This window comes from Tachypleus tridentatus, chromosome 1 (genome assembly GCF_004210375.1).
Source record: "Tachypleus tridentatus isolate NWPU-2018 chromosome 1, ASM421037v1, whole genome shotgun sequence".
Classification (NCBI taxonomy): Eukaryota; Metazoa; Arthropoda; class Merostomata; order Xiphosura; family Limulidae; genus Tachypleus; species Tachypleus tridentatus.
The window spans coordinates 87,189,811-87,203,678 of NC_134825.1; the positions used below are offsets into that span (position 1 = coordinate 87,189,811).

At 31.2% G+C, this 13,868-nt stretch overlaps 1 long non-coding RNA gene across 5 annotated transcripts in view; it reads right to left on the reverse strand.

Annotated features, from left to right (window-relative positions):
* Nucleotides 1-4,892: 4,892 nt before the first annotated feature.
* The window catches only part of LOC143254871 (uncharacterized), a 36,133-nt gene continuing 27,157 nt past the window's right edge, over nt 4,893-13,868 (reverse strand). For 3 of the 5 annotated variants that reach the window (XR_013030365.1, XR_013030364.1, XR_013030366.1), the window contains one exon: nt 9,336-9,967. This is a non-coding gene — a long non-coding RNA (uncharacterized LOC143254871). Of the gene's footprint in view, nt 6,407-9,335; nt 9,968-13,868 lie in introns of those variants that run through there. The other 2 variants (XR_013030367.1, XR_013030369.1) reach the window with 1 other exon arrangement.

Genomic DNA, 13,868 nt, shown 5'->3' on the forward strand with positions numbered 1-13,868 from the left:
AAGAAACAAAGACAAAAGTAAACGGTAAAGAAAGTGAAAGAAATATAAACGAGTGATATTTCAAAATTTGGTCAATAAAGTATTTTAGTAATATCAGAGAACACGCCAATCGTATGTTTCCGTTAAACAAGCTCTGTAGCAAATTTATCCAACTTTAACACTTGCTATGCATTTCAGTTAAATCATACAAAAGAAGTTAATGAAAATTTTTCTAGCAATATTGAAAATTGATTAGCACAATTTATCGCCAGAACATTTACAACTTATTCAAGTCAGAAATGAGATGCTTTCCATTTACTTATCTTGATCACTAGGTATGTAATACAATTGCTTCCAGCATAGGATTTTCAATATTTTCTACTACAAGATAAAGGGGCAAAACGTTTCTGGAATTAGAAGATACTACACACGAGTAATTATTCCGGTACCCATGCGCACGCCACCAGTGTGCGTAACAAGTATGTCGAACTCAGGCAATGGGAAAAAATAGAGGTGACGACGTCATGGTGACATTTCGTGGAACTATGTCGTTATTATCTTTACCTTTCCCATGGAACAAGGTCACCATACAGAATCACATCATAGTTCTATGAAGTGTAACCAGATGGGGCGTTGTTAGACCGCCATGAGAAGTGGAACGTCAGAGATTATGACGTTATAGGAAGGAGTGATATCATAGTTTGATACCAGAAGGATTCTTACCATAGGTGGACAGTATTAATAAGGTTCTCTAGATGGTCGTCATTAACAAAGTTCTGTAAGTGGATGGTGTTACTAATGTTTTACTGTTGGTATAGAGAGGCAGTGTTATTAAAGTTTAGGAGGATGCTAATATTAAGGATCAAAATGTGGATACTGTTGCAAAAGACGGATGCTGTTTCTAAGGTTTCTATAGATGTTATAAAGACAGAGAGTCCCGTATGATTGTACACAGTATACAGATTTCAACTTCTGTTTATGTATTTATTGCACACATTATACAAAGGTTGATGATGCTACTAAGCATTGTGTTACTATGGTTCTTTGTCAGATGTTATTAAATACCATGCTTGTGTATACATTTTACAAAGGCCAACAGTATTCCATACGATTGCATATAAATTTAAACTTGTGCTTATATTTTTCATATACTTATGATTTACAAAGGCGGATAGTGTTTAACAGGATTACGTTACTAAAGTTCTGTAACTAGAAAGTTTTACAAAGGTTGATAGTGTTTAACAGAATAGCATACTGATTTCAATTTACATTTAACAGGATACGTTTTACAAAGGTGCTTCTATACTTCTGTAGAACAGCATGCAGATTTCAACATGAATTATATTTTTCATTTACCTGCAAACTCTGTTAACTTGAAGATGACCTAAAAAGGTCAAAATGTTGTTATCTACTTTATTTTGATTAAAATGCTAATATCCATACCTGCCGTCTTGAGAATGCATTTTTATTTCAAGTTGTTTCTCATCATCACAAGAATAGAATGTAACCTATTTCACATCATCAATGACTTTTACTCGCATTACATCACATCTTATGACATTCATTGTGTCATTTTGTGAGCGGGATTATAAATATGTAATATATTTCAGCCTTGAGCTGATACAAATAAGCTTCTAACATTTTATCATTTTCAGCAAAATGCTTCAGCAAGCAAGAAAATTGTTAAGATTTTTAGAATAGTTTAAATCTTCAGTATTGCCACGAAATGCTAAGCCTTGTTTTCCTAAAAAAATAGTAAAAACATTTTGATGAAGAATACGTTCATTGTGAATTTTACATGATTTATTGATATTGTTAATAATAATATTAATTCTACTGAATAATTGGTGTTCAATGGAAGTCTTCAAAATATTAACAGCCTGCTTAGAATCGTTGCTTAAAGTATCACTAATTTTTACCCATTTTTTTAAATGATTTGGCATATACTACTTCATCACATCGAATATGCACGGGAAGAATACTAGCACAAAGAAAAAAAAATGTCATCCAGTTTTGGGCTGTATAATAATCATGGATATTTTTTAAGCCAATCTATGATATTTTAAACTGGCAGTTGCACCCATGAAATGAAGGTGGTAGGAAAAACTTTTGAGTGCCACATGCTTATAAGGATAGTAATACCTTTCAGAATTTGATAGGTTATTAGTAATTTTGTTGGCGTCAATAAATTGTTGATGGCAAAGCGTGGTTCAGTGACTACAGAAAAACTGACAAATATCTATTGCATCCATAATTGTTGTAGTGCAGTGTGATGATGATAGTCCAAGAAGAATGGAGTTCTTAGTGCTTGACGCAGTTTAAAGCTAAAGTAAATACGTTTGCACATCATTAATGCCATCGCCACAATAATATAGATTACTAGTGTCAGCCTCACGCGCTTCACATTTATCTCCGGCACGAGGGGAAGACTGAGATGGTAACTGAATTACGTCATTAAAGTGTCTTAAAACAAAAATATATTGTAAGCAATTTAAAAAACACGACATTGTATTTTTTATGTTTCGTAAAATATACTGTATATATTATTGTTGTATTCATCTATATATATATAGACAAATTATAATATCGTGTATAGGTATTCATGGGTCAAGCACAAAATTTGTAATTTAAAATACCAAGCACGTTCACAGGGTAACTATTCCAATTATATATCAACGGCTATATTAGCTACTAAAGCAGCAAACCTTTTCCTCTGCTGACAAAAAAAAACATTCCTATATCACTTGAATTTCTTTCATGTAGGAGCTTTGTTTCATTCAATAAGAAGTGCCAAAGATTAGTTTATATAGCATATACTGTGTATTCTCGTTAGCCAGACTCTTAATTTTCAAACGGGTTTAGGATTATTATACTTCTCAGCTTCTTCCTTGCGAAAAAATGCTTAAATTGCAAACCCACAATTCCTTTATAGTTTATTTCTGTAACATGACGAAGCTTTCTTGTGTTCAAAATCATTGTAGCTGTTAAATATACGTGACTGTTTCAGCTTAATGCTACTGCTGTGTCTGGACAAGTATTCGATCACTGTTCAAAATCTGGGAAAATCAAGTTTTATTCAGACCTCTTCCTCCCTAGTTTAATACATGTATTATGATTTGGATATTTTATATAAAGTGGGTGTTATATTTATTTATTTTTTAGAAGTGAGCATTTAGAGCAAATTTATTTACGTAAAAGTTCATGAATCGTACGTTGTAAAAATGTTGACGATCAGTTGTTATGCATTCGCGATTGTTATATTCTTACATCATGTTACCAAGACTTCCTGAATTTCTCTAAATGATGTAATTGAGTATTATTGCATCAGAATAGCTAGTACTGCGTGAAATTTTCTAGACTTCTGTCGAAATAAATGTGTCAAAGGATTATTATTTACACCTAGAATGCATGATCGAGAATTTCGCAATAAACAGCATATAATGGCTATTTTTAAAGTGAAATTATGACATGCTTTATTGTAATAACAGACCTGAGAATAATAATCATTCTAGTTAGTTGTGTTCTAAAGTAATTAAACCAGACTGTGTGGACTTAGAAGAAACGTCATCTAGAGCTCTAAATACAACTGTAATAACCAACAGTGTAAGAAACATTTTTCTTTACGTTTGACTGGTTTTAATATACCATTTCAAAACAAGTTGACTGTGTTGCTCTTTGTTTACTGTTGTTTACCCATACTGTAAAGAATCCAGAATCTAGCATACAAGACTTCACAGTAGCAACATGGCTTTGGACTTCCTGTTGCAATGTCAACTAGAAGCCATTGCATGAGACTATTTCAAGCCAAATAGCCCTAATGCTTTATTAGAAAAATGTAAATCATATTGAAGTAGTTAAACGTCACAATTAGCTATGCTATAACTGCATAAACATAATTTTCTTTTCATCACAAAAATAGTGGGTTTGGCCAATTCCCCAATCCTGCTAGAAACTTTACAAAAAAAAGAGCAGATCCTGTAGCACAATATCCATTCTTATAAATAATCAAATATAAAAAATACAAACACTTTTATAGTACCTAACCAAATAGATAAGTATTTTCTTCCCATTACTTGTTCTAATAAATCATTGCATAAAGAAGTCCAGTTGCCATAACAAATATGGTATGAATATGTAATATGATGACATTTTTACATAATGAAAAGTTAAATAAAAATATATTTTATGTGTATTCAATAGATTATACAATGATGTTATGTTATATTGAAACGATTTTAGAGCCTCATTACATCATCATAGGTTATGTTGCCATATCTGAACAAGCTCTATCCAATGACCATGCAGTTTTGCAACAGCCGTGCAACATTCCATTCTAAAATGCTCTATCAAAAGACTGTCAAAAGCATACCACACATGCTTGCTGCTTTCCATAATCCATCTAGTATGAGAAAATTGTTCCACAGTGCTCATTTCTACAGTCTAATCAAACAACTCTTCAGGCATTGTTTCCAGGAATTGATTAGTATGTCTTTTAATACAATTATATGAATACTAATTTCATCTTCCAGTTGCTTCAGATATGCGACAGTTTAATGGGATACATGAATGAAAACCTTATACTGATGAACCTATACTTTTTATCAAATGGAGACCCCAAGCTGACCTATATCCCTTAATTTAATATTGTCAACAAGCACAAGGGAAAGTACACATCTTGGAAATTCTAAATCCCTAATTGGAATACATCTTTATGACCTGAATGTACAACTATTTTGTGTTGTCAAGAGCTTTTGCATACTCATCATAAAATCAATTAACTTTTAATGTTAAAATGTAACTGATATATTCTGTGCACCAAGATTTTGTATTGGGTGTGATTATCATGTGACATGCATATTCAAAATAAGTTTACCATAAATGTACTCAACCCTCTACATAAATAAAATGTTCTACTTCTTCTCAAATAAAATATCATATTATATATATCATAGTTTCTGTTATGTTACAAAAGTAATGTTTTACAAACGATGAAAAGTACTTTTGAACAAGAAAATAACTATTTTTCATTGAAATGCAAGCTGCTCTAAACATGTTATGGCATGAAAAATAGAGCATAGGCTATATACAGATAAGTAAATAACAGTATGTAAACTCTTGTAAATATTCTAACAAAAAATTGAATTTCTTCCATTTACAAAGTTTAGACATAGAATTCCATCATTTTAAACTAACATCATTATTTTGCCTTTCACAAATTTTACATTGCATATTTATATTCTGTATATTAATTATATTGCATAACATAACCAAACATCACACTGTTAAAACAAACCATACCAACTATAAAATACCTTTAATTCCTCTTATTTAATAACTGGAACAAAACATCAAAAATATTTATGATTTAAGTTGAACAAAAATAGATCATAAAAAACGTTCTTCATTGATGCAAGTTTGTATAATTATATCACTACGTAGTAGAGAGTTCATCTTTCTGAACAACTTTATATCCACAAAGCATGATACATAGTTAGGATGGCTCAAAGGTTCAATAGCTAAAGATTAATTTTAAAAGGAAGAAATGATTAGACGTTATGCACTTAAAAACCTCAACATCTAAATAAAATTCTTTAATATAAAGATATAAATCTAAAATATCTCTAGAACAATTATACATCATTCTCACAACAAATTATATTTTAAGTTCTTAGTCTCCAATTTCTATTACATTTTTATTTCATACACTGGTACAATTATTTAACTTTAAACACTGTTCTATGTAACAAAGCCTGAATAAAGATGGACATTGTTCTCCTCAACTGCATGCAAGTTGTATCTGAGTATAAGAGGACTGTGAAAAGAAAACTGCACACTGTTTAGCCACTCCATAGCAGTCACAAAACTCGTGCACGTACAACCAACTGACCATAAGAAAATAGTTGCTTTTATCTTATCAGAGCCAAGACCAAATAGGTCATTTTACAGGGTAGCTTTTTTGCCACACAGGTGGCAAAGTGAAATGCTATCTTGCATGTTGAAATACAGCAAGTGGGAGTTCAAGGCTAGTGTTAAGTAAACAGTTGCACACTAGAGGGCAGTCAAAGTTAGAATAGCTGTAACTGTGAGAGGGGGGGTAAATAACTGTATTGGAAATCACAATCATATAAGAAAAGAACCTATGTTCAAATTCTGCTATTAATACAAGTAAAACTTGTATAGCCCTGATCAACAAAAGAAAGTTAAATTTGTACTACTGTTCTATACTCTCAAGCTTCTCATTACAATCCTGGTGAAACAGTTTAATTTCTAATTATAATATATTTAGTTTCTGATACTGTCCTATAAGCTTAGAGAAAGACTTGTAAAATGAATGATTCTTAACACACAGAATACAAAGTTTTAAAAAACATTATGTGCACATACATCATCCTTAGCCTGAAACAAGTATTCTGCTACACCAGATAATCTGAAAAAAATAAATTAATTAATTTTTAATTTAAATACATGACTTTAGCTACAGAATTAAAGATAAAATATTCATATTTCAAACAAACACAAATTTTTTATACCACTTAATAAGGAAAGTTTGTTCCACTCTTCAAACTGTATGTTATTATATATTGTTGAAAATTTCCACAGTTATTTTAAAATGTGAGAACATGCAATAAAACAGACAGATAAAAATTGTTCACAAGTTCTTATTGGTTGTATAGTAAAACTTTTTTCACTTTATTCAGTTCTTGTATAATACCCCCCCCATGACGATGCTAGATATACCTGGTGAAATTTGGGAATACAAGTTTTACTAAGTACAACTTATAAATTCTTGTTTGAAGATGAAAATCATACTTTTAAATCATTTTGAACAATAATACTGTCATTTCTTAGAACTTCACAACATTAGATATTAGTTCTACTATAGTAACTATAATATAAAAGGGTTTGGGGTTCTTTGATGCTGTTAAATGGTTGAATTTTAAGTTATTTGTAGCTATATTTTAAGGATTACTAATGTTATCAGTAATAGTTTAGTGCTGGAGCATCACTTCATACTAGAATGTGATTAATAACAAAATCATCACTTTCATAAGACATATTTTTGAATAATTATATATGTGGAAGAAAGGAAGACAATTATTTAGAAAATCTTCTAAGACATCATTGGAGTAGACGTTTTTACATAAAAACTGACGAATGGAATAAATTAAGGCACAATTTCTAGAATGATTTTAATGCATTGTGATTAGAGAATAGAATGTTAAAATTATGCAAAGACCAAAACAATTATTTTCAGAATAATGAAAAGACTTCACTGAAGTCTTCACTTATACATTTTTAAAATATCTGCAAAACATATTTTGTCTTAATTTCCTTTCTTCAAATAAATTTTTGGAACAAAGAAACAAGAACATTCTTTATTCTACATGTATTACTCTTATAATTTTCAGTCAAAAATGCCAAAAATTAGTGGTTGTCAGAATTTTTAGCTTTTGTCTTGTTTTTGTTATTGTGAATCCTGACCAAGAAGTAGGTTGTAGCATGTCCACAACAACAAAAAACACTTATATTAAGTTTAGAATTAGAAATTTTGAATATATATGCAAAAACGGCTCGTTTGGGTTGGGAAAATATTTTACGTAGAAGAGCGAACAACGTTTCGACCTTCTTCGGTCATCGTCAGGTTCACAAAGAAAGAGGTAACTGACCGGAAGCTGACCACATGTTTGAAAGGGGTTGTGCAACTGAGTGTCGGAACGTAGAGGGCGGTGTTAGATGTTTGAATATATAATTTTATTTCTTTTCTTATATTAATTTAATTAATATTAAAAAATCGTTTAAGATGTGTTTTTTTTCAAAGAATTTTCTCACAATACCATCAACATAATTTCAGAAAACTAAAAAACAACCTTACAAAAAGAGACATTAATTCCATTAAAAACCTAAAACAAGACAAAAACATAAAAATTCTAAAAGCAGATAAAGGTAACGCTGTAGTCATAATGAACACGAATGAATACATCCAAAAAATGAAGAACATCCAATCAGACACGAACAAATTTAAACCAATACACACAAATCCAACAGACAATCTTGGAAAATACATAGCATGGGCATTCTCCAAATATGTAACATCAGCCAGCTCATTCATCAAAGACTCTTTTAATTTCAAATCTTATCTAAATCAACTTAATCATAAAGCCTTAATGGCCAATTTCGATGTTATATCCCTCTTTACAGAAGTTCCAACCACTGAACTCTGCAAGATAGCCTAAGAACGCTATATCCGAGACCCTAACCCAACTACAGAATTCCCAGTAACCAATTAGCAACCCTCATAGAATTCACTACGATAAAGACAAACTTCATGTTCAACAACCAAAACTATATACAAACAAATGGCCTAAGCATAGGCAACCCAGTATCACCAGTTCTAGCCAATATTTTTATGACACAAGTTGAAACACAAGCAATTAACACAGCATTACATCCACCACTATACTGGTACAGATATGTAGATGACACGGTTGCGGGATTCACATCTACAGAACACATACTTAATTTTTTCAATCACATTAACTCTATACATCCCAACATTAACTTCACACGTGAACAGGAAGAAAGCAATCAAATATCATTTCTTAACCTCAAAATTACAAAAAACCGACACACAATTCAAAACAGAAATCCACCGAAAAATCACCCATACTGGACTATACATTCCTTTGGACTCAGCACATGAAACAAAACAAAAACTCAACATACTAAGAAACCAAATAAACACAGCCATAAGACTATGCTCACCAGATAAAATTAACGATGAATTAGACAAAATAAAACAATACTTCATCAACATCAATAAGTTTCCTCCACAAACCGTAGAAAACATTATACGCACACACCTAGACAGAAAGCAAAATCAACCAACAAAAGTAAATATATCTCATGAATAAAAAAATCACGAAACCATATACTGCTGTATTCAATATATTCCTGCCATCAGCAGACAAATAACCAACATTTGGCAAAAACTAGTAACAAAATATTACATTCCAGTTAATACCAAATTTATTCAAAAACCAGGCACAAAACTGAGGTCTATACTATGTAAAAACTACACTGACAAACACCACACCAACATTATTTATAAAATACAATGTGATAACTGCCACGACTTCTATATTGGAGAAACAAGTAGAAAAATGGAAACCAGATTCAAAGAACATAAAAAGTTACCTTCACACGTTTTCGAACACTGCAAGTCAAATAAACAACATAACCATAGAAAACACTCAAATACTAAATAAAGAAACGAACATAAACAAACGCAAAATTAAAGAAGCCTTACTTATACAACAACTTAAACCCAAAATAAACCAATATAAGGGAACGCCTTTATACCTATATTAATATAATAAAGTAAATAAAATTATATATTCAAACATCTAACACCGCCCTCTACGTTCCGACACTCAGTTGCACAACCCCTTTCAAACATGTGGTCAGCTTCCGGTCAGTTACCTCTTTCTTTGTGAACCTGACGATGACCGAAGAAGGTCGAAACGTTGTTCGCTCTTCTATGTAAAATATTTTCTCAACCTAAACGAGCCGTTTTTGCATATATATTTCTCTACAAGTGGGTTTTCTCGACATCACTGAGAAATTTTGAATGTTAATAGGTATACGAAAACATAACATAAGCAATAACATATGTGAAAAAGAATTATCTTGAGTGTGATAGTTATTATATATTCTGTATATATGTATGTACATGGAAAGAAAAATTCCAAATGTTTTTATGAAAAAGCTACCTATTTGAGCAGCAATCAAACAAGGTTCATGTATATAATTTATATATGATGTACAATTCTACTGTATAATGTTATAAAAACAAGTGGATCGACTACTATTTTCATTTTTCATACTCCAGCCTAAAGACATGTTTCTTCTTTGTGTAATCACCAGCAATTTCAGCTCCACCTATTGCAAGATCAATAGATTGGTCTCCATGGAAGTAATTTTCTAGTTCCTGTCATTATAAGCAGAGAAAAAAGGACCAGTGTTTACTCAAACTGTGCCTGACATTGATATATTATTGTTATGAGAAATGAAAAAATAAGTTAACTGTTTTAAGTACTTAAACTAGCAACAGACCATTAAAATATAAACAATGAAGCATATAAAAAAACATTTTGAATGTATATGTATTTTTACATAAGCATATCAAGATTATTTAAATTGAAAGTTTAAACACTTTAATTATAGTCTATAGAAAAAACCAACAAATATTGGTTAGCACATAAATGGTTTTTTACTAACAAACATTTTTTGTATTTTGTCCAAGTTTGCTCTTCCTATTCACTGATGAATCAAAAATGGTGTTGACCTAAACAATATATTCCAGGTCTAAGCCAGTACATAAGCATGAATGAACAGGACAATGCAATACATTATTTATGCTACTACTTCTTGTTTGTCTAAAGTCTGTTAGAAGAGTACTTGTAATGGAATTTTACTTTTTCACAGAAGCCAAAGACAGCAGACTTGAATAACGTGAGTTACCTAGTAGCCAGTATCATAAAGTTTATGATGTCTTGATATAACATGATATTTTAATCTACATTACTAACCATTATGAAGTGTTTTTGGTCTTTATAAGCAATCAGTGTCTTTTCTTCTAGTTTATGTTTTCCTTACTACAATTTGAATTCAATGACAAAGCACAAATTTTCAAATACAGAAGCTTCTTAGAAAAACACAAGTTTCAATATGGAATATGTTAACATAAAACATAAGTTTCAATATGGAATATAATAACTGGTTCCTCCCAAATTAAAACCATGATTTTTTTATGAAAAATGTACTGATTAAATAAAATTAATAATATCTTCAAATGGACAATGCCTTTTATGTGAATATCATACTAAGTCTACTGTAATGTTTCTTACGGGATCACTTCTTTTATGATTAACTGAAAATCCTTTAGTAAACAACTCATTGTGAATTGTTTTATTTTCCTGTTACAATCACACACACACACACACACAAACAGTATTTTCTCCAATATCTACTGTACTGGTTATAACTAAAAACCAATAATAACTACACTGTTTAATGTGTATAGTCTTAGCCCGACAAACAGCATATGACTAGCTGAACACTTTCCTTAACAGACCTATAACAAAAAAACTTGCTCAGCATTATACACTTGCAGCCTAATTCTGATAATATCTAGCATAAATATTAAACTAGAGTTTGAAACACACACATATTCATTGACAAAAACCGATACCAGGATATACGAGTGATAAATATACATTCATTTCAATAAGAATAATTAAAAGCTTTGTCACTTGTGATGCACAACAACAGATTACATTACCAATTCACTAGAATTATACAGTAAATTGTTTTTCTTAAAAATACTCTTATATCTACTTGATACATTAAAGCCATAAATGTTTTTTCTGACTCTTTCATAGTTCTTACAACATTCATAACTACAATCTAATAACTGTAGCAATTGTTATCTTTATATAACTTTAAATTTTCCTTATTCTAAGATAATTTTCTCCTGACCAACAATGCTGGATCATATTTCATTCAACTGACTTTTTCTTCTTTCCAAGATACTCGTATTATTGGAATATCAATGACCAACAGTAATAGAGATACATCTTAGTAACATAAATTTCTCCTGCCTTCCAAGATACCCAGGCTACCCAAATATAAATAATGAACAACACTAGACCTATATTTCACTTCAGTTTTTCTTGCTTTCTAAGATCGTTAGTTAATCTAAATATGGATGATGAATAAAACTGAATTTAAATTTTAGTGAATTGGATTCTCTGAGGTTGCTATATCTAATTTTCCAACACAAGATTTACATTTTTATTAATTCAGCCTTCTTGCGTTTTTTAAGATACAATCTGTTTTGGAATAACCAGCATCAGTTGCATTCACTGCTGAACCCTTCTTCCTTCTCCAGCTATTTAAAGGAGATCTCAGGAGAGACCTTTGTTTTTTCTTTTCCTTATCAGAAAACAGTGTTTAAAAATCATGCTTGTTAATTGTGGCATGCAGGGTGTATGACTGTAACCATTCAAGTAAAAGGGTTGAAAAAAAATTAAATCTGATGAAGGCAAAACAGACAAAAATATAAAAGTCACAAAAACAATAAATACATATATTCAATTTATAACTTCCTACACTAAGCTATTATTTAATATATGACAGTTGACACTGTTTTCTACTTCCTACAAAGTTTCATTATAATATAGAAAAGTTTACATTAAAGACTGGCAGATTTTTTATCTCAAATAAAATGTCTCTCGTGATATGCATTTAAAATATCCAATCATTACAAACTTAGAGCACTAAACTAGCAAGAATTTTATCAAAGAATGTATTCTTTATGATTAATTCATTCGTTGGATTCTGATAAATTTCTTCAAACAAGATTTATGACAAAACTTGTGCAAACTAAGCTAGATTAAATGGCAACTGTACCATGCCAAACTTACTTAGTAATGAAGTACAAGTACTAATACCTCTAGTTTCATACAAATTTTTAAAGTACAACAGTATTTTCTCATTGTACATTATTTATTTGTAGTAGTACTTTTTTTCTTAGAATATTCTACTCTTCTTTCCCTTCTACCCAGTATCTATTCCATTATACATTGTATATTTCCTTCACTTCTAACACTGAATGTTAGTGGCTATTTTACTGTATCTATGGCAAACTTTAGCAAGTGTTTAAGTTTGTTATTTAATTTATTTACATTCAACAGTTTCTTTAGTAACTAGAACCACCTTTAAAAAACAACACTATTAAGCTACACCCCAGGTGAATAACAATATCCTCTACCAATGATTATCTTATACTTCTCAAGAAATAATTACTTACTACTTGGTGCAGACTGAAACTCTCTAATAACCTTTGTCACATCTATGTAGTACAGGGAACTGTCAGATTGACTTAACACAAATGATATGTTATGAGAGCCATGCATGAAATTTTCAAAAAAGAACATGCAGGAAATAAAGCCAAGATCATAACTGCTAGATGAGCTTACCTGAGCCATAGAATTGTTAACTGGTAACATGAAACCCAAAACCAACAGAAAGTTAACAATCCTAAATGACAGATGACAACTACAAAAAAAAAGACCCTACCATACTATTTTACCAGGTAAATGGGTAAATACTCATGTAACCTATATAAAATGGAGGTCTTGCAAAATACCATACCTCCATGCAGTATCATAGGCCTTCTCAATATCAAAGAATATTGATACAAGATGTCGTTTGAGAAAGGTTTCCCTGATTGACGTTTCAAGTTGAATCACATGACCATTTGTGCAGAACTGTCATCAGAACTCACATTGGGTGGGTGACAGGAGGTTGTTTGATTCAATTAACCAAATAAGATGAGCATTATCCATCCTCTCTAAGGTCTTACGGAGACAGCTCATCAAAGCAATTAGACCGTAGTTTAAAATAATCTGAGGATCCTTCCCAGGCTTAGAGAAAGGTAGGACAATAGCCAGATCCAGTTTAAAATAATCAGAAGAATAGCAAGAGAAGCAGGAGATAAATGATGCAGCATCTCATAATGTACATCATCAAGTCTAACCGATATACTGCCAGACCTATGAAGGGTAGTTTGAGTTCCACCAGTGTAAAGGGGAAATTATAGTTATAGAGACAATCAGCTCAAAAGGAAAGAAGTAATCCCTCTGCCCGAGTCTTAATGATTAAGAGGGTGGAAGAAGAAGCAGAAGTGCTAAATATAAATAGCCAGCAAAAGCTTTCACCTAGAGTATCAGCAATGCTCTGGGTGTCAGCTACTTCCTGGCCATCAGAGAGCAAGATCACGAAAGGGCCAGAATTATATTACCCACTGATCTTTTGAATCTTGTCCC